At 34.7% G+C, this 21,266-nt stretch overlaps 1 non-coding gene across 1 annotated transcript; it reads right to left on the minus strand.

The window, feature by feature from the left end:
* Nucleotides 1-523: 523 nt before the first annotated feature.
* TRNAH-GUG (transfer RNA histidin (anticodon GUG)) lies at nt 524-598 on the minus strand. The gene has a single exon. It is a non-coding gene; the product is annotated as a tRNA-His (tRNA).
* Nucleotides 599-21,266: the final 20,668 nt, after the last annotated feature.

Genomic DNA, 21,266 nt, shown 5'->3' on the forward strand with positions numbered 1-21,266 from the left:
TAAACCTCATTCTCTCCTGAGTAAATGGAGGAAGCCAAGCAAAAGACCCTTCCTCCATTCCCAGATCAATGCAATTTTATTCATTAATTTGAAGCGGATGGAACTCCCCGCTAATTAAGAACTTAGTTCTCTTTATTCAAATAATAGAATAAAAAAACCAATTGACTGCATGGCAAATGATAAGAGGAGAAGATAGGTTTGGGATTCGATTTGGTTACTGCCTCCAAATGAATTCTTTTGTTATGTTATATGTGATGTCGTGTATGGTTATTTCAATGAATCAATGCAAAACCAAGGAAATAGTTTTGGAAAGATCCCAATCCTCCCATCGATTCAGTTTGTTCTTTTTTCAAATATCTCTATTTTATTATTAGATTTTGTTTTATGTATATAGCAACATACATACATAACATTTGTTATATGTATATACATATACACATAACATAATGTATCATCAATCACTCATCATTTGATTCATGATAGAAAATCACAATGAATTGAATCCGGTCGATTTTTTTTACCGGGCGAACGACGGGGATCGAACCCGCGCGTGGTGGATTCACAATCCACTGCCTTAGAACCACTTGGCTACGTCCGCCCCAAACTAATTGACAGTCTCTGTCTACGGTCATTCCATTTCAAGAAGAATGGTTCTAAGCCCCGAAAATGAACTAATAATGAAACTATTATATTATTAGTTAGTTATGAACTCTTCAGTTCTGTTGGCAAGCTCTGACCGGACATCAAAGTGATGCAAATATTTAGGGCACCAACCCAAGGAGCACCAACCCCCTCACCAAGCTCCAACTTGGTGATGTATATTGAAAATACAATTTTGATACAATTATGGCTTCTTGTTGCAAATGAATTCTGCAACTCTTGATCAAATAACTTATTGCCAATTGACAGTCTTTTCTTCTCCATAGGATCTCACACTACTGGTTGTGAGATCACTCTCTCTGATTCTTGCCCTCTCTTCTCTATCTCTCACTCTCACAATATCACAACTTACTATGTCACACTTGGATGTTGTCTTACTCTACCACACCTCAACGGTTTGCTTAACTATTGGACCTACTATAGTTGTACCAATACTCAATCACTGCCAGTTAAACCCTCTCACCGGTTTGCTTTCTTACTCACTCTGCAACTTTCTTAGAATAAATTATAAGGCAAAATGAGCCTTCTCTACACTTAAGCTTTCTTTACTCTTTTTCTTCTCTTCGAGCATCAATCTTTTCTATTTTGAGCTTGCATATTAATAATCATGGATTCTCGCCAAGAATGCATTCAAACACTATCGTGTTAGATTTTCCTTTTCCAGCTCAATCCGAATGCCCTTTGATTCGATCTTCTTTTCAGGGATATGATCTTTATGACAAAGATCAATCACCAGCCAAATTTTGCATTGCAATGTGCATTTTCTAAATTTGGAGGTCTGCACCACGCTTTTCTATTTTTCTTTGTCACTTGACATTAATGGCTTTGCTATTTCCTTCACCTATCAGGTACGAAGATCAAATCTTCTTGCAAGATTAGTGCGATTTCTTTTCCAGCTATCCTTCCTCGAGCCGCAATCTTCTGGCATACTCCGTGACTTGCACATTCCTCATAAAAGCCAACTTGTTTGCAGATTTGTTACCTCAATGCACACTCCATCGACCTATGTGGTACCTCCACCTAGCATCCAATTGTCATGCTTGTTGACATCCACCTTTGCTTGAATTCCTATGTTGGTTTGACATACTTTGTCGACCCAAGTTGATTACCGGTTTGGTTTATGATACCTGGTATGACCATCAACCTCTTCTCTATTATGTTTACCAGTTTGTACCTTCATAATACACACACAACCTTCATCCCAGTTTATGCCTTACCGATAAGCCTTGCTCCAGTCTGCTTATTCTCATGTGTATTTCCATCATATCAGTCATCACTTCTACCGGTACCCTTTCAAACTGGTTGACATCAATGATAACTTAATGCTAGATTGCCAACATGATATTATGTGTAGCATTAGACGGTTAAATTTTTTATCTCTATTTAGTATGTTAGAACCTTAGTTTCTCTAGGGTATTGTGGCAAGCATTACAACCTATCCTATACAAAGCATTGCTATAAATTTCTATACCTACTAACCTACATGTGAATCAATTTCAAACCATGGTGGGATACCTCTCCTCTTCTCATCACCTTACATTTACTAAGAAAGATGATACATCTCCTCACCAATCTCATAATGCTCCTCTCTACATCAAAGCTTTCATCCATAAACATCAAATTCAAAGCTGGTCTAAACATTTGCACCTTGAATTTAGTTCTAGCATTTAGACCCTCTGAAGGGGCAGATTCAATTAAGAGGATAACAATCAAAGCCTAAGATGGTGAAGAGTGTTGATCTAAAGAAACAATAACCTTACCAACCAAAGTTATGCTAGTGGTATAAGATGTGGTTTTCCAAGTATTAGACCTTGATCTCACTTATAACATTCTTTTGGGTTGTCCTTGGATCCATGCTATGTGAGTAGTTCCTTCTACCTACCACCAATGTACTAAGTTTTTGCATAATGGTATAGAAGTTACCATTCCCAATTATCCAAATCCTTATCTATATTGCAATAAAATTCATCCTAAGCCCAAAGATACAATACGTATCAATCTAGAAGCTAGTTCATTTTCATCCTATGTTGATTTTGCATCATTTAAAGCTTATACTCCCAAGCAACCAAAGATCAAGGCTAAGGTCATAAATAAAGGAATAGAAGAATATAGTTTGCAATAATCCATGTATCTTAGACAACTTATAGACTCCCCTATGTATGGTAGGTCACAATCATCACAACCTATTACAATAGTTACTATTAAATGAGATCTCACAACCTTTACCAGATGGGGTGAAATGGAAGATCAAGACCTTTTCAAATGTTATTTACGGACCCATAGGAACAACTAGATCAAGATAATATTATAATTATTGTCTTGATGATGATTGTAATGGATGACTTCATGTGTTGTCAATGGTGGTACATGTATATACACACATATATTCACATTTCCATAGTTATCTTAGTTAAGACAAACCGGTATTACTCCTAAGTCTTTGTATTCCAAAACCGATATTATATGCATAGAGAAGTTCAATCTATTTTGAGGGTGTCTAGCCAGTATATGTAGACAACTTGTATATGCAAGAATGACATGACACCAACTTGGAGATTCAACAGAGCTCAACAAGGAAGTAAATGGAAGATAATCGATCTATGAGTTGGAAGAGGTTATCTTTTAACCGGTATCGATGTTCCAATTGGTTTCACTGATTGTGTGATGAGTTATCACCGGTCGTGATGAGTTATCCCTAACCGATAGATTTGGTGGCAATCTATGATGTGTTATATTAGACTATCTAGATATACTACACCTAGGAAATTGTGATGTGATTCTTGAGCCGACATGAATTCTAATGTCTATAAAATAACATTATGATGAATTATTTTTATGATGCGAGATAGAAGTGTTAACTTGTTGCATTTTATTGAAGGCATTGCAGATTATGTCGGTGATGCAGTTTTGAGTGAGCAGAAGAAGATATATTCAAGCAAGGTGTGCTACTTCTAGATCACACCACCTGTTGTTTTCTAATCACTACAATAGTCAAATCCCCTAACCAAGTAAGCTCTAACAAGCTTCATTGTACAAATCCTCTTATCAGGTGATCCATTAGTTTGGGTTTGAAATCCTCTACCGAGGTGACTCCTAACAGGACACTACCTTTAATAGGGTATAGCTCCCAACAGGGCTTTATGATCTTTAACAAGATTCGCTCCTAGCAGAGCACTTTTGTAGACCTTAATCGGTCAGTTACCTATTACTGCAGATAGTTAACTTGTGAGTCCCATCTCACTATGGTTTTTCCTAGTTGGGTTTTTAAACGTATAAACACTTGTGTTGTGGTGGATGTTTTACTTGTTGTGGGTGCTTTAATATTATTTTGGATTGCATGCTCAGTATTTAGTAAGTTGGTTAACTATCATTACCGGTCTATGTTTCAAGTGGTATTGTTTTTTCTGTCACTGAGTCACCCCCCTCTTAGTGCTTTATAAGTCTATCAATTGGTATCAGAGCCTAACTTCCTTAAGGCTTAAACACTTGGAAGGAAACCCTAAAGCCACCATGGGGGATATGAGTTATTTTGAGATGGCTAGAGTGCTTGATGCTACCAAGGAAGAACTTGAAACCTTAAGGGTCAGATTTAAAGCTTCACGAGTCAAAAATGAGAGAGATGATTAAGCAACTATTGGAGATATCTGATAATAGTTCTTCAGATGAAGGAAACATTGATGCATTGGCTGAAGAAGTTGAAAAACTGAACGGTGAAAAGCTAAATCTGAGGAGAGAGCTAGAAGCCCTAACAATCCGCATGAGCCAAGAAGGGCAGCTGAATACCTAATCAAAGAAAGAGATCATGAGATTTCTAAGATCAAACAAGAGAATGCAACTTTGCATGAACATTGGCATGAAGAGAAGGAAGAGAAAGAAGCACTGCAACTAGATCTTGAAATTGCAACATCTCTAAGAGAGATACTAACAAAACACAATGAAGATCTTACCAAAGAGCTCATTGAGGCTAATGGAAAGCTTGAAAATTTCAATAAGAGTTCTTCTATGCTAGATGAGCAGATCCAATCTTAGAGGATGAAAGGTGACACATCTGGACTAGGTTTCAATACATCTGAGAAAGGAGAATCTTTTGGTAACAAGAGAAAAATGCACAAAGGTAAAACTACTCCTAAGGCTAACAAGCCTACCAGTAAGAAAGCTTATAAACATGTTTGCTTTATTTGTCACAAAACTGGACATACTGCTAATGTGTGTAGAAGAAGACCTAATGAGAACAAAGGCTATAATGAAAATGCTAGGTAAGTGTCTAGGAGATTTGAAGGCCATTATTTTTACATGCAACATGTATGAACATAGATCAGTTGGATGCAGATATGGAGCAAACAATCCGGAACCTCACATGAATACAAGACCTAATGGTGACTGGAGAAGACCCTATGTCAACCGGTTTAGTCCATTTAAAATGGAATAGGTAACAATTGTAATAATTATGGACATGTGGCTATGAACTGCAGAAGGAGAACTGGAAGAGGTAATGCAGGACCTTGGAGATCATCTAGGATGACTTGCTATCATTGTCATGAAACAAGGACACATGGAAAAGTTCTGTAGAACTAGGAAGAACAAACCGGTTAACCACTCTGAAGATCAGAAAGGTAAGAAGAAGGTCAATATTGAGGAAACCAGAGAGGATATGAACAAAATTTGGAAAAAGAAGAGTGAGGATAAGTCTATAGAAGAATCTATCCCTTCACCTAGTGTGGAGAATCTTGCACTGATGAATTAAGCCTTTCAAACAGGCCTAAGGGGAGCATAGCAGTAAATCTACTTTTGGACCCCTTGAAGAATGTGTGATAAAAATGTTTTGCATTTTGAGTTGTTTTGTGAGAATTATTGATATCATTGTCTATTGGTTTGTCAAAAGGTTGTCAACTGGTTATATACCTGTCAATATTGGGAAGTTTTGTTAAGCGATATATTAGGGTTTGTTACCCTATCGATTGAGGAATTAATGCAGTGGGTAAAGTTTATAAAAGCGAGTTTTACTATGTTATTTATACCCTAATTGCATTCAAAGAAGAGTTCTTGAGAACCTATACAGCAAAAAAGAGAATTGCTAGCTGATTGTAGAAGGATTTGTGTTGTGGATCGAAAGATTGAATTGAATTCAAAGATTAGTAAAGGTGAAATGCGTGTACATTTGAGGGATCAACAGGAAACCTTTGTAGTGCAAAGGAATTAAGGTATTCTTTTGTTAATCTCTCAAAAATTGAGTTTATCTAGAATGACATCATTGTCTAAGCAAACAACGAGACTTATGATTACTATTGAACCTATGGAGTCTATGGAATCAGACAAAATAGTTTCATATAATGCATTGTCTCAAGTTCCTGATGGTGTTATGATCAAAGATAATTTATCTAGTTACATTGACTATAAAATTAAAGATTTAGGATCATTATCAATTTATTCTCAACTCAAATCTTTATGTGATAAAAGCGGGAAAATCAAACCCGAGTACATTAGGGTTTATGAAAAAGGTTTTCATAATGCGGCATATTTCCTTGAAGATTTTGAAGAAGAGCATGTTAGGATAATTCTTAGTCGTGTGCATGGAGAGAATGTGTATCTTGATAGGTTGCATATAATCATGAAGGAAGCAATTCATGCAGTGATTGGTTTTTGGCAAACAGGTGAAGTTCCAAAGCTAAGAAAAGTTTCAAAAGAGACTATGATTGCACTAACTCAGACTACCTCTAATGGTCATGCATTTTCAGTCAACAACATTAAAGACCCAGCAATTAGACTTGCAACTATGGTCATTGGTTGTAGGATATTTTATTCCAATAGGATGAATAGTGTGCCATCTGCTGTTGTGCATGCCGCTTACAAGATGATTGCTGAGAATGCAGATTATGACTTATGTGAGGCCATAAGGAGCCAAATGATGTTGAACTTGCAATCAGTTAAGAAAGATAGTAGTCAAAGGCTCAAATATGGTCAACTTTTGATTGGTCTATTCTTCTATTTTCAGAATTTCCTATCGGGAATTGGTGACATTCAATGGTCAAAGGACATACCGGTAACAACTAAAATCAAGAACAACATTAAGGCTGCAAAGAACAAATTTTCTACTGCTATGAATAGATATTTTAATGAGTTCCAAAAGAAGATGAGCATGAGGTTGAGGCTACCTAAAGATGTGGTGAAACACTTTGCAAAAGATAGCTATTTCATAGTTACCATAGACTTTTGTCTTATGGAGGTTGTAGAACCTAGAGAATATGAGATGGAAGAAATGAGTTATGAATTCAACTATGACTTATTAATTAGATATGCCAACAACCTTTTGGAATCTCCCAAGGATAAGAAGAAGAAAAGAATGGGAACTTATGAGGAAAGAAATGCACCTGCTGAACCCAATATTGCCAAAGAGAAGAAGAAGAAAATTGAGCAAGTACCTTGAGTGACTACCGGTACAAGGGTGACAAGAAGCGTTCAAGTCAAAAATGAGCCAACACCCAAAGTATATGCTAAGAAGCAGACTACAATGAAGAAGAGAGGTAGGCAATTCATTCTTAGGGCATAATCTGAGGATATAGACACTGAAGAGGAACCAAATAAGATGAAAGCAATTGGTAAGAAAGCCAAACTAGTAGGAGACACTTCAAAGCAAATTTTTCCAATTAATGCTTTATCTTACAAACCTATGACTGATTTTGAGAGAACTATAAAAACATTAGGGAGGAATAGGTTTGATAATGTGAAAGAATGTTTTAATTCATTTGATGATGATCGGAAGAAACAAATTGTTCAAGAGGTAATCAACCACTTGTGTCAATACAATCAGTTACCTCAAGATATTGAAAAGGATATTTCTGATTCTTTGTATTCTATTCTTGTAAATAAGTGGAAAATGACTGTTGAACAAGATCAAGAAATTATTGATAGAATTTTCATTCAATATTTTCCTCAATTATTTAGAGATGAATTATTAGCATTGCTTGATTATTTGAAAGGACAATTTCATTCTAAGGCAAGGAGATTGAAGTTATTGAATGGAAAGGTTCAATCTATTGAAGTTGAAACTCATCAGATAGCTAGAAATATTCAAAGGATGCATGAGAAAATGAAGTCTCATAAAACTGATCAAACAAAGACTGGAGCTCAACTGGAGTTAGATGAAGAAGAAATTGTTACACCAGATATTGTCTATCCTATTAAGCATAAGAATGACACTAGTTCTCTATCGGTTTTCTTTGTAGATGATACTGATGAAATCCTGGACATTATTGATACAACTAGTAATATCATTGAACCAATTATGGATCCTTTACAACAACCGATCATTATTGTTACACAGGAAGCAGCTAAAGCACTGGTCATTTAGCCTAGTATGGATATTCATCTGCCACCAGAAAAAGAACACCAAGTGGAAAATCAATTGCCACCTGTTACAACAGATACACAGGAGAAACAAAGAAAGGCAGAAATAGAGAAAGAGAAACCTGAGAAAGAGGTTGAAGTGAAGGAAATTGAATAGAAAAAGGAGGAAGTGAAAGAGAAAACAAAGGAGAAGATACCAGATGAAAAGGAAAAAGCAAAGGTAAAGCAACAAATTGATGATGAGGATGACTCAATAGGCATCAAAGGGCCTATAGATGTAGATAATATGAGTGCATCTGAACTCATGGAGATTGCAACAATGATGCAATCTAGAGCTCAAAAGAAAAGATTGAAAGAGTAGAGGAAGGAAGCAGAAACAATTCAAATTGCCATTGAGATTTTGTCAAGTCTTCTACAAGAGAGTGACACTGGGAATTTGTCCACTCCCATTGGTAAGCTTGGCTAGTTGGTTGTTGATGCTTCTGACCAACTGAAGTCCCTTGAAGAAGATGCTCAGACTTTAGCTAAGAAGAATTATAGAAAGAAGAGAGGAGAGAAACTAATGAAAGATATTGATACAGGGAAGATTTCCTTATCCTTGAATAAAGATCTTTTGTAGACTGCTATTGAAAATGGAGGAAGGATACTGGCCTATACATCTAACATTTCATTTTTCTATCCTGATTTAAAGAAGAGGTGAGAAGAAACAGAACAAGAACTCAAAAGGATATGTACTGCCTACATACCTTTATAGGATTTGACCTTATCATTTGGAAAATCAGTTGATGATTTGCAAAATTGGCTAGATATCTATGATTCTGAACAGGCTAAGAGACTCAAATCCTTGAAAGAAGTAAAGAACCAGTTAAGACCTAAGGTGGACACCTTACAATGGGCATACAAGGATGCAAAAATGATTTTGGTGACTCTAGAGATGAGCACATTGGATGCAATGGAAGAATTCATTGCACAATTTATGACAACCATTGAGATCACTGAAACATTATTGGAAACTTGGGATAATAATTTTACTCAGATGAAGATCATTTTTAGTGATATTTTCTTGAAATTGTAGTGAACACTCCTTGATAAAAATCCTATATTTCTGTATATGTAGTTTTTGATGCAAATTTTGATATAATATATATGTATTTTAATTTTCAATTTGGCATTGTTGTCAAAGAGGGAGTAGAAATATGTATGTGTTGTGAAAATTTTGTATATATTGTTAAGGGGGAGTAGAAATATGTTTGTACAATTTTTGTAAGCACACTTAGTTGTAAAGTTGTAAAATTTTCTAAGTGTCGCCATCAATGCCAAAGGGGGAGATTGTTGGCTTGATGATGATTGTAATGGATGACTTCATGTGTTTTCATTGATGGTACATGTATACACACACATATGTTCATATTGTCATAGTTATCTTAGTTAATACAAACCGGTATTACTCCTAAGTCTTTGTATTACAAAACTAGTATTATATGAATAGAGAAGTTCAATTGGTTTTGAGGGTGTCTAACTAGTATATGTAGAAAACCTGTATATGCAAGAATGGCATAAAACTAGCTTGGAGATTCAGTGGAGATCAACAAGGAAGAAAATGGAGGACAATCAATCTATGAGTTGGAAGAGGTTAACTCTTAACCGATATCGACATTCCGATCGGTTTCACTGATTGTGTGATGAGTTATCACCGGTCGTGATGAGTTATCCTTAATCGACACATTTTGTGGCAATCTATGATGTGTTATGTTAGATTGTCCAGATACTCTGCACCTAGGAAATTGTGATGTGATTCCTGAGCCAACATGAAATCTAATGTCTATATAATGACATTATGATGAGCTACTTTTATGATGCGAGATAGAAGTGTTAAGTTGTTGCAATTTAATGAAGGTGTTGCAGAGTATGTCGGTGATGCAATTTTGAGTGAGAAAAAGAGGATCTATTCAAGCAAGATGTGATACTTCTAGATCACACCACCTGTTGTTTTCTAATCACTACAACAATCAAATCCCCTAACCGGGTAATCTCTAACAAGTTTCATTGTACAAATACTCTAACTAGGTGATCCATTAGTTTGGGTTTGAAATCCTCTACCGAGGTTACTCCTTACAAGGTACTACCTTTAACATGGTATAAATCATAATAGGGCTTTGTGATCTTTAACAAGATTCGCTCCTAGCAAAGCACTTTTGTCGACCTTATTCGGTCAGTTACCTATTACTGCAGATAGTTAACTTGTGAGTCCCATCTCACCGTGGTTTTTCCCAGTTGGGTTGTCCATGTATAAACACTTGTATTATGGTGGATATTTTACTTTTTGTGGATGATTTAATATCATTTTGGATTGCATGCATAGTATTTAGTAAGTTGGTTAACTATCTTTACCGGTTTGTGTTTCAAGTGGTATTGTTTTTGATGTCACTGATTCACCCCCCCTCTCAGTGTTTTATAAGTCTATCAATAATACATATTTAAAACTATGGTAAATATTTTAATTTCTTATAGAAAATATGATATGATGGTAAAGGTCTTCTTGTCTTACAAAAACAAGGAACCATGGAACCCCTCCAACTTGAATTAGTACCTATGAAACAAAGGTTTGTGATATGCACCTTTGAGGTTACATGGTCCTAAGGCTAAAACTCAAGTAGCATTAAAAATAGGTTCATCTAGTTCCACTAATGATAATATACCTCCTAAAGAACATTTCCCATCCATAAATTATAACAAATGGGAATGGGGCTTAGACAAATCTTCTAGTGATTATGTTCTTGAGGAAACATTCAAACTTGACGAGCCTACTTTTGAAGATAAATTCAAGGTTGTACAAACATATATTATGCCAAGAGTGAACCATTCTATCTCTCAAGATAGGCATGTTAGTGGTGAAGCATGGATAAAAACCTTTTGGGATCTTGAACCCTCTACATCTTAAGGCTTAGGGTCTAAACCACAAAAAAGTGAGAACTCACATTGTTGAGTGTCCTCCTAGTAGTATCAGTCAAACTACCTCCACAATCAAAATTGATGAGAAGAGTACCAATGATGAACTTGATGATATCATCAATATTTATGAAGACTTATGTGTCTTTACCATCTGCACCTTTGACTTTGACTAAATCAATGGCCTTCCACTTGTTCACCCTAAACTCATAGATTGGGACCAATAGCCTGCACAACTTGATACATTTCATAATGATGAGACTATCATTGATTACTTTGGACTTCAAGGTGATCTTCCTATTGGGGACTATAGAGAAAGATTTTTAATTGAACTTGACAATATAAATTATTTTGGAGAGGGTGCCAAGCCTTTCAGAGAAAAAAATATAAAAAATAAATAATAAAAGGTCTTCTAGTAAAAATCACACTGCAATGCTTTTAGACCATGAAAAAGCAAAAAGAATGGACATATCCAATGGTGAAAACATCTTTGAGGTACTAGAGGATGGACATAGGATGGAAGGATTGACACTCTTTCCCTAACAACATATCATGAGCGATATTATGTGCAAATAGAAGAGATAGTAATGATCAACTTTGGAACTAAAGAAGATCCACATAATAACTACCTTGCAACATCATTGACTAAACAAGAGCATCCCAAATCTGTTAGATTTTTCAAGGAATGCCATATCAAGAAGCTAATAGATGCACCAATAATAGATGATCACCTATTGATTTTAGAATTTCTTGGTAAATCCATCCTAGCACCATCACATTCAAGATTATGGCAACTCTTTTTGACTAATCATTTACATAGCATGAAGCAGGAGCATAAATCCCTTTTGTCACACCTCAAGAGATTGCATTACAGAATATTATAGAATATCATTCCCTTTAACAAGCAATATAGTAGAATATGAGGAGCTTACTAAAATACTAAAGATTGTAGTTTAATGGAGGATCCAAGAACTTCATGTTTTTGGTGATTTATAGTTAGTAATTTAGCAAACAAATAATGACTATTAGACCAAGGATGAAAAGGTTATGTCTTAGAAATAGATGGTTGATGACTATAAGAAATATTTCATAGAGATTAATTTTGAGTAGATTCTCAGAGACAATAATAGAGCTGTTGATACAATGGCTACCATTGCTTTTTTTATTAATATGTTGCACAATACAACCCATTGTGATTTCTTGGTGGATAATCTCTTGGTTCTTGCATATGAGACCTCTTCGCCTTAGCTTATATGTTTCAAGTTAGTCCTAATTCCCTTTGGTACAATGACATCTTCACTTACCATCACAACAATACACTTCCACCCAACCTTTCCAACAATCAATTTTGTACTTTCATCTGTCAAACTTCCATTACGTAATCATTGCCAACACCCTTTACCATAGAGGTCTCTATGGTACTCTTCTTAGATGTCTAGAGTGTGATGAAGTACACACCACATTATGTGAGGTACACAAAGGTATATGTGGGGATCACTCTACTGGTCTAGCCCTAGCTAAGAAACTGATGAAGATTAGTTACTATTGGCCCACTATAGAAAAAAATGCCTATTAATTTGTCAATAAATCCAAGCAGTGTCAAATTCATGGATACTTGATACATGTGCTATCACAAGAGTTACAACACATTAGCCCTTTTATCAATGAGAACTTGGCCTTGTGGGTAAGATTCACCCTCCATATTTTAATGGCATAAATTCATTATCTCTATGACTAAGTATTTTATAAAATAGATTGAAGTCATTCCTCTCACACAAGTATCCAAAAAATAGATCCCCACATTTATCCTTAATTGCATCATATGCTAGTATGATGTCCCTATCTCCATCATCATGGATAATAGGTGTTCCTTGAAAAATTAGGATGTTCATGAACTCTATGAGAAGTTCCATATTCAACACCTCTTTTTTCCCCCATACTATCCCCAAGACAATGATCAATTTGAGGTGTCTAATAAAACAATCTTAAAAATTCGTAAGAAGACAGTCAATGACATTGGCCATGATTAGCACATCCAACTTAATCCTACCTTGTGGACCTATCATACAAGTATTTGTACCCCCATTAGAGAAACATCACATTCACTTATATATAGATCCAAAGATATATTGCCCATTGAGGTTGAGTTACCATCCTTATGGGTCTCTTTGCATGATCTTGTCAATGATGAGGATTATTGAGTCTCCCAACTTCAAGATCTTGAACTATGGATGAGCGTCAACAAAATCCTTTCAATCATCGCAAATCATATCAATATCACACATCTCATAGTTATAATCACAAGGTTAGACCTCACAAATTTGAGTTAGGCGACTTGGTTCTCAAAGAAAATCCCAAGAATCTGTAGGATTGCGAAAAAGGGGTAAATTTGAACCTAATTGGCTTGGCCCCTACATTGTTACAACAATCTATAGCTTCAGATCATATCAACTATCTACTCTTGAATATAAACCAATTGAATATCCTATCAATAGCATGCACCTTCACAAGTTCTACATGGAGTGAAGGTAACTCGACCTTGATGAAAACCTAGCAAAGAGGCATGTTATGTGACACACAAAAACAATAATTAAAGAGAAATAAATTCGTCCAATGGTGAAAACCACTTCGATGGTGCCCTGGGATGTACTATGATGAAAATTGGGGAATTGACATCATGTGTAGGGACTTTTCTCCTCCCTCCAAAATTTTGTATTATCCTTTCACTTTGCACACACTCACACCCATCAGTTCATAATAAAATTTCCATCCCCATCATGGGTTGCTATTATTCTACTAAAGTCACTTGTCTTCCATAATAAACCTTTTATCACCCTTTCTTCATCCATAATAATTAGGTGCTATCTCTAATTGGGGGCATATACTTGATCTCTTGACATAATTGGATCTGTGGCACCACATGTTATGAGGAACTTCACTTTTTTACTTTATTTCTTTTGCTCACAATCTGCAATAAAGTTTTTCTTATATTGCCAATCTACAATAAGGTTTTCCACTTTTCTTCACAATAACGAATTTGTTTTGTGGAGTGAGATGCTTTTAGGTGGACCTATGAAGCACTGAGTGTCAACCAAACTAATTCTTTGATTAGACCTATATACACCTTAAAATTGGCTTGAGATAGTTAATTAAAAACATGTTATCTAATTAATAAATTCCTCTACATATGAATAAATTATTTAATTTATTTATATGGTTCATAACATTCATTCCTTCAAAATGCCACATCAACATGTGTCTCACAGATTAAATATTCCTAAATATTTAATTAATCAAATTATCATCAAAAAATCCAACAAACTAAGTAAACACATGTCATTTGCAATAAAATTTAGATTAAATATTCTAGAATATTTAATTAATCAAAATATATTTGGTAAACTAAGAGACACATGCCATTTTTAACCAGCTAAAGGATACTTGGCTTTCCTCTTTTATCTCCATCCTCCACCTTGCACTTGTTTCTTCTTGAGGGAGCAAGATCCACTTTTCTCTCCAACTTAATCATCTCCAACCATTCAATTCTTCAAATCGAATTTGAGTCATCAATCTCTGCCACCTAGGACACGAGCCTTGGAATATCTATAAATATGCTCTCATTTGCACAAATCAAGATCTCATCCATTATTAGAATGATCTTAGAAGCATTTTAGAATAATTATTTTATGAGTATTATGATATTCATATCAAGCATTTTAGAAGAATTTTTAGTCTCATTCAATTGCACAATTAGCATAAGCATTTAGCATTTTCAATCATTAGCTTAGATCAATTAGAAGCATTTTAATATTATATAGATCAATTTGCATATTATCATGGCTTATTATCATATAGTGTAAGAGTGAATTTCTTACATTTAGAATTAGCACCCATTCTCTAGGTTGTCATTCTAAAAACCAAGTGCATCATAATCTGAGAGCAAGTATGGTTTAAAAGGATCCTTGGAGATAGAGAATGATGGAATGCAATTGGGGAGTTTTATTATATTTTAATTTTTTAAGGGATCCTAGTCCAACAATAAATCCATGAAGCCAGCCACTTAAGGCTCTAATTAAGCTGATCAGTGCAGAGAAGGCCTCCACATAGCTGAATTCACTTAACACTCTGACCATTTGACCAAAATATTTGTATAACGGCTCAGAAAACACCACTCAAGATCCCACTTCTAGGAGAGATGATATCTCCAATTTATCTCAATTTTGAAATAGTCCCTTGATGTGATAAAGCCCCCAAGAGGTGATTCTCTACTCAAAAGAAAAATGTGGGTGTTGTTAATCACTTTTCTCTTTCACCCAAGATCCACGAAGGCGAGGGGAGAGGATACTAAATGTAATGGTGGTTCCACCCTACACAACATGCAAATGCACAAGACACAGAAGACAATCAATCTTTTTAACCCCAAAAATAGATGTTTTCTACTCTAAAACAAGAAATGAAAAATCTAAACTAGTGAAAAGTAAGATTTCTTCAACAAAATGTCCTGCAACACATGTTAGTAGTCTTAGTTTTCAGTCTTGGTCAAACAAGAAAGTTACAAAAATAGAAAGTTAGCTAAACCTAAAAATAAGAACTTATAGCAGAGACACTGAAGTGTAGGTGTAGACACCAATTCACCTATGCAGACATCAATTGCGGTCTTGCACAAAAAATAATGTCTGAAATTTCAAAATTCAAAAACAAACAATAGGCGGGAAAAGTAACCAGGCAAAGACATTGATTTATCGTGCATATGTCAATCTAAGCTTTGATATGAAAACAATCTATTTAAAAAAAGTTAAAAATTTAAAGGTAGGGAGTTAGCAGGAAATTTTTTGGGGCAAAGGCATTGATTTGTTGGTGTAGACATCAAAACGTCTACATAGACGTCAATGTGTAGTCTGTAGAAAATAGTTAGCTACAATCCATAAAAATGCAAAGATTTTTACAAAAATCCCAGATGTTGACTATTAGGAATGAATATTTAAACAAAAAAAAAGTGTTCATTTTGTGTTTTTCAATGATAATATGTATTTTTTTTGTTTTTTATAAATTTATGCTAAAAGAGAAGAAATTGTGAGGGAAAATAGTTTTAATGGAGCCTTCAATTAAATCTTGTAAAGATGTTGAAACTAAGGTTGAGGCATCAGTTTCTAGACACATCCATCAATCCATAGTTCCTGCACACAAAATAGTAAGTGGGAAAAAAATTTAAATGCAAATGTCGATTCAAACTAGCAGGGACATCAAAGGATAGACAAAAACATCGATCCATAATGGAGATGCCGATTCGACACCTACAAAAATTATCTACAAAAACTTGCAAAAAATATTAGATCAGATGGACTGGGGGTCCCACCGGGCGTGCCAAAATGAAGAGGGGAAAATGTACTCTAATGATCAATTGCATAAAAAAAAACAATTAATAAAAGCACTCAAACAAAGTATATGACCATTGTACCTTATTTTTCTCTTCTTCCTCCGATTGAGCTAGAAGTGGATGTGCACTCTATGCTCCACTTGATTTTCTCTTTTGGTGAAGGATATGTGGATTTTTCTCCACTATACAACAAGATGGATTAGATTCAAATGATGAATATGGGTGAGTTGGATTTCATGAGGCAACAATTTGGCATTATGAGGTTATGATGATGGATTTAGAGCTCAAATGGACAACATAAGATTGCATGAAAGATGAATGATTTGTGAGGAATGGAGACTCTAATTTATAGATTTGAGGGGCCCAAAATGGAGGGTCAAGATTGAATTGAGATGAAGGTCTAGGATTGAAAGAAAGTGGAGGATAATTTGAGAGGACAAAGTGGGACATCCAAGAGATTTTTTATAAAGGCCTTTCTTGTCTCCACACTTCTCAAGTACATGGGGAATAGTTCCCCAAGTACATTGGAAAGACAAAAAGGAATATAAAATTCTTGGGAGAGGACAAAGGAATTAAAAATTCCAAAATAGAAGATTGTGTGGGGGGAATAAATGGAGAAAGGAATTAAAAATTCCATGGGAAGAGGAAGCATGGGAATGTGCAAGGATTTGACATTCCATGGAAGAGGAAAAGTTGGTGCATTTAAGGTTTGGAGGGTGAGATGAGAAATGCCATTTATGACAAGGAGTTGACTCATTCCTAATCTTGGAGATTAAGAATGTGCAAATGATTAGTGAGGGTGATTAGGTTAGATAACGAGGGGTTATAGTGCAAGTGAACGAGTTAGGAGGATGTGATGGGTGGAGAGAGAGTGAGTGGAGAATTTTAAATTGAGAGAAATGATAATGATGGTTAGGTTTGTATAATTAGGCTAATGACATAGATTAGGAGGATGATTTGTAAGAATCACCAAATTAACTTAATTAATTAGGACTGAGAGGAGTGGAATATACCCTAAGATTGAGGTTGATTTATTGAAATAAATCAAACTTTAGAGGAAATAAGATAAATATAAATAATTAATAAATCAATTACATGTATGGAAGGGATAATTAATTAAATATAATTTAATTAATATAGGCATAGAAAAAGGGCTAACATGATTAACTTAATATGCGACATGAGATAATTAAATATTAATTTAATTAATTTTATGTGTCTACAAACTTTATCAAACAATTGAGTAGTATATCAAAAAAATGTATAGCGATATTACACAAATACATAGAAAAATAAAAAAATGAGTGGGTTTATCAAACAATTGCGCATAAATATTAGACAAATGTGTACGTTTATCACACAATTGCACAAAATAGTGAATTAAAAGCACAAATTGTTATATATGTGACAATAAGATTGGTCAAATGTCTATCCATATTTTCAAGTCTATATTTGTATCTCAATTTGAAGTCAGTCATCCCATTTCTAGTGATGTAGCAGTTTGTAGGCAAGTTCTTCTCAACAATTCTTGAAGTTTGACCAAAGTTTCAATTTCAGTCTCAATGTTTTCGACAACTACATTTTAATTTTCTAGGTCTAGATGTAGGTTCAAGTTTTTAGACTCAAAATATTTCACATACAGATAACGCAGGTTTTAGTCTCAAGTTTTGTAATTTTGAGTGTTAGTCTTGATCTTAGGTGCTCAGTATTTAGTTTTATTAATCAAAGTTATAGATACTCAAGCAACAACAACACAAGTTTGTGAAACAATGGTGCAATTACAATGTTCAAATGTGTAGAGATGTTGAATAGATGAACAAGTAAATAATTGGGCAGTTTTGGTCAACAAATGAATAGTTTGAACAAATAATTGCATAATTTAAGTGGACAAATGCACTTAGACAATAATGCATAATTTGTTATACAAAGTTGTTTTCAAGATAAATTTGAATAGTTTTCTAGTGTTCTATTGGTTTTCACTCAATTCATAAATAAGAAGACACTCAATAGATAAATAATATAGTATAGTTGTTTGAGTTCTAACTCTTGGGTAATAAGGTTAAGACCTCAAAAAGAGTAATGGCATCATTAGTTTTGCACAAGAAAAGACACTCTTAGCACAAGCACAACCTAGTTATTTAGGTAGGAGTATATACTTGATATAGACCCACAATGCAAGTACCAATACCTCAAGATAAGTTTAAGACACCCTTCTTTTGAGAGAAGAAAACTAGAGGTCCAATGTAATAAAGATCACCTTTTCTATCTCCTTAGGAGGCTAGAGAAGCCAAACCCAAGAATTTCTACCTCTACTAAAAGAGATACATCATGAGTATAGTTGGGGAATGATACACATCCCATGCACTACACCAAGCAATGAACAATGACTCCCAAGGCTTCTAAAAATAATGGTTAATATAGGACAAAATATAGAGCCTATTTGAAGTAACCTGGTATTGGAGGGGTCTCCTATACTCTTCTCACCAAACATTATTGATAGACTAAGGGTCTTACAAACAACCTCAAATGTTGCTAGCCAATCCTTTGGGTATATATTTCACTCTCCTCCCTTTCTATACCCCACCAAGGAATTTAATTGAGATCAAACCCTAGGGGTATGAGGTTCCCAGATAGGCCTCCTACTAAAAGAAAAATAAGCATGTGAGGGGAGAGGATATGAACATATACCTTCTATTGTACTCTGTGAGAAGTGTGATACCTGCATCCGTAACACAAAACACTCAATAGATCATTACAAGCATGGTTAGAAAATCATAAGCAAAAGAAAGATAAAACCATGACAAAGCGACCTATCACCTCCTAAGAGATGGGAGTATGGATTTGCTCTCAATCTGGATAAGCAATCCCAGTGACTTGACTACACCTAGAAGGAGAATTTAAAATGATAATGATATGAAAAGATGAGATTGATTATGCTAGATTGATCCAAGAGACTAATTAAGCTAATGACATGCATGATTTAAGTTATGATGATGATGCAATTAAGCTAGAAAATGATCAAATTAAACTAAATCTAAGATGCAATTGCCTATAATAACAATGCTCAAATGATATGCTAGAATGGATATGCCTATAGTAACAATGCATAAGATGAAAATGAGATGGGATCCTTATTGCTCCAAAATGGGGGATATTTATAGGATTTCTAAGGCTAGGGGTGAGGTGGTAGGAATCAATGGTCAAGATTGAGTCTAAAGATATCAAGGGTGAAATTGGAGGAGGTTGGAGAAGAGGTTGGAGGAAGAGACACTTGTCATCTCTATGGTGACAAGTGTCAAGGAGCTTTGCTCATAAAAGGGCAAGTCTCCAAGAGAGGAGACGTGGCCAAAGTGCCATGTTTCTCAAGAAGAAAATATCCACACCATAGGACGCTAGGATAAGGAGGTTAGAATGTGCAAGATAGGATAGGGTTAGGCAAACCCAAGGTTAGGTGGAATGGGTTAGGTTAGAGGGATGGTTAGGTTAGGTGGATAGAAGTTAGGAGGTATATGGGTAATTTGAATTTAAAAATTCAAATAATAGAAAAGACTAATTAATTCTCAACAACTCATAAATTGATTTGTTTTAATTAATTAGGGGATTAGAAGAATTAATTGAAGATGGGGGGAGGATTAATTAATCAAAGGGATTATTGAAATGAACCTATTAAATAAATCCTTAGATTTATTAATAAGTAGATGAAAGGGGGAATTTAATCAAATTGCTTAATGAATTGAATTAAATTAGGAAGGGGATTAATTAAATAATTGCTTATTTAATTAATTATCTTCAAACCATTTTTAGGTGTATACACCTTCAAGTAAACATGAACATGAAAGTGCACAATACATGACAAACATAGTTCTTTAATGTAGAGTTTCTTTTTCAAAATACAACTAGATTTAGTTGCACTTTAATATAATGAAATAAAGCCCTCATATCATTAACCTCCCCTTCAAGTACACATGATTTCTGACTAAATCCCTTTTTTGGAGTTTATTCTATGTGGAAACCTTGCAGAAAATGAAAGACAAAATGAAGAGAAGTTGTAAGGACTTTCCACCAGTGTGTTTCATGTCAAAGGATTAAACAAAGTTTTTTGTGCTTCCCTTGAAAACTGTGAGGCCCTACCCTGAGCCGTCATAGCATTTCAGTTATTTTCATGTTGGACCTATTATTGATACTATATTTTGATGCATTATGGACATAGATTCTGTATGATCCAGTGTTTGGATAACATTGATTTGATTATGTCATTTATTTTGATTTGCGGTACTTTACTTTGATGCTAGAAATTATGGATGCATGCTCTGTAAATAATTAAATTTCATGATGATTATGATGATGCCATTTAGTAGATTATTTTATGTGGATGTTATTAGATAATTGGAAACTTGATTATTATAATTGAAATTGTATGCAATTTCTGAATTGTATTCTTTTCATATGATAATATTATATTTGATTTTTGGAATTACTAATGCAAAGTGAGATGTGTAGAAAAACTATTCTATGTGACCATGGAAACTATTCAGAGAATCAAGCCTAAACCTATGTGTGTTTGTGAAGCCAAGGGTTGTCTATTTGGAGAGACCACCTCGTTTGTAAATGTGTTTTAATTTGTAAATGTTTATGCTTGGATGTGTGTTTAATTTAAAAACTGTTTAATTTATTAATTCCAAAAAAGGGGCATTGCCATGTGTATTTAAGTGATGTATAATTTTGTGGTGTCTTCTTGACATGTGTTGTAAAGTGAGTTGGCAGTGACATGTCCCTTGGAAGAAATTTATTTTACCAATGCATTTTTCAAATATCCTAGTATGGTCTTAAGAAAGTCTTGGATAGGTAGCCATTAGAAAGGTCAACTCAGGGTTGAACCGTAGGTAAACTTTGGGTGAGTTTCTAGAGGGTTAAACTAACTCCTAAGGTCAAGTTA

This window comes from Cryptomeria japonica, chromosome 6 (assembly GCF_030272615.1).
Source record: "Cryptomeria japonica chromosome 6, Sugi_1.0, whole genome shotgun sequence".
In the NCBI taxonomy this organism is placed as follows: domain Eukaryota; kingdom Viridiplantae; phylum Streptophyta; class Pinopsida; order Cupressales; family Cupressaceae; genus Cryptomeria; species Cryptomeria japonica.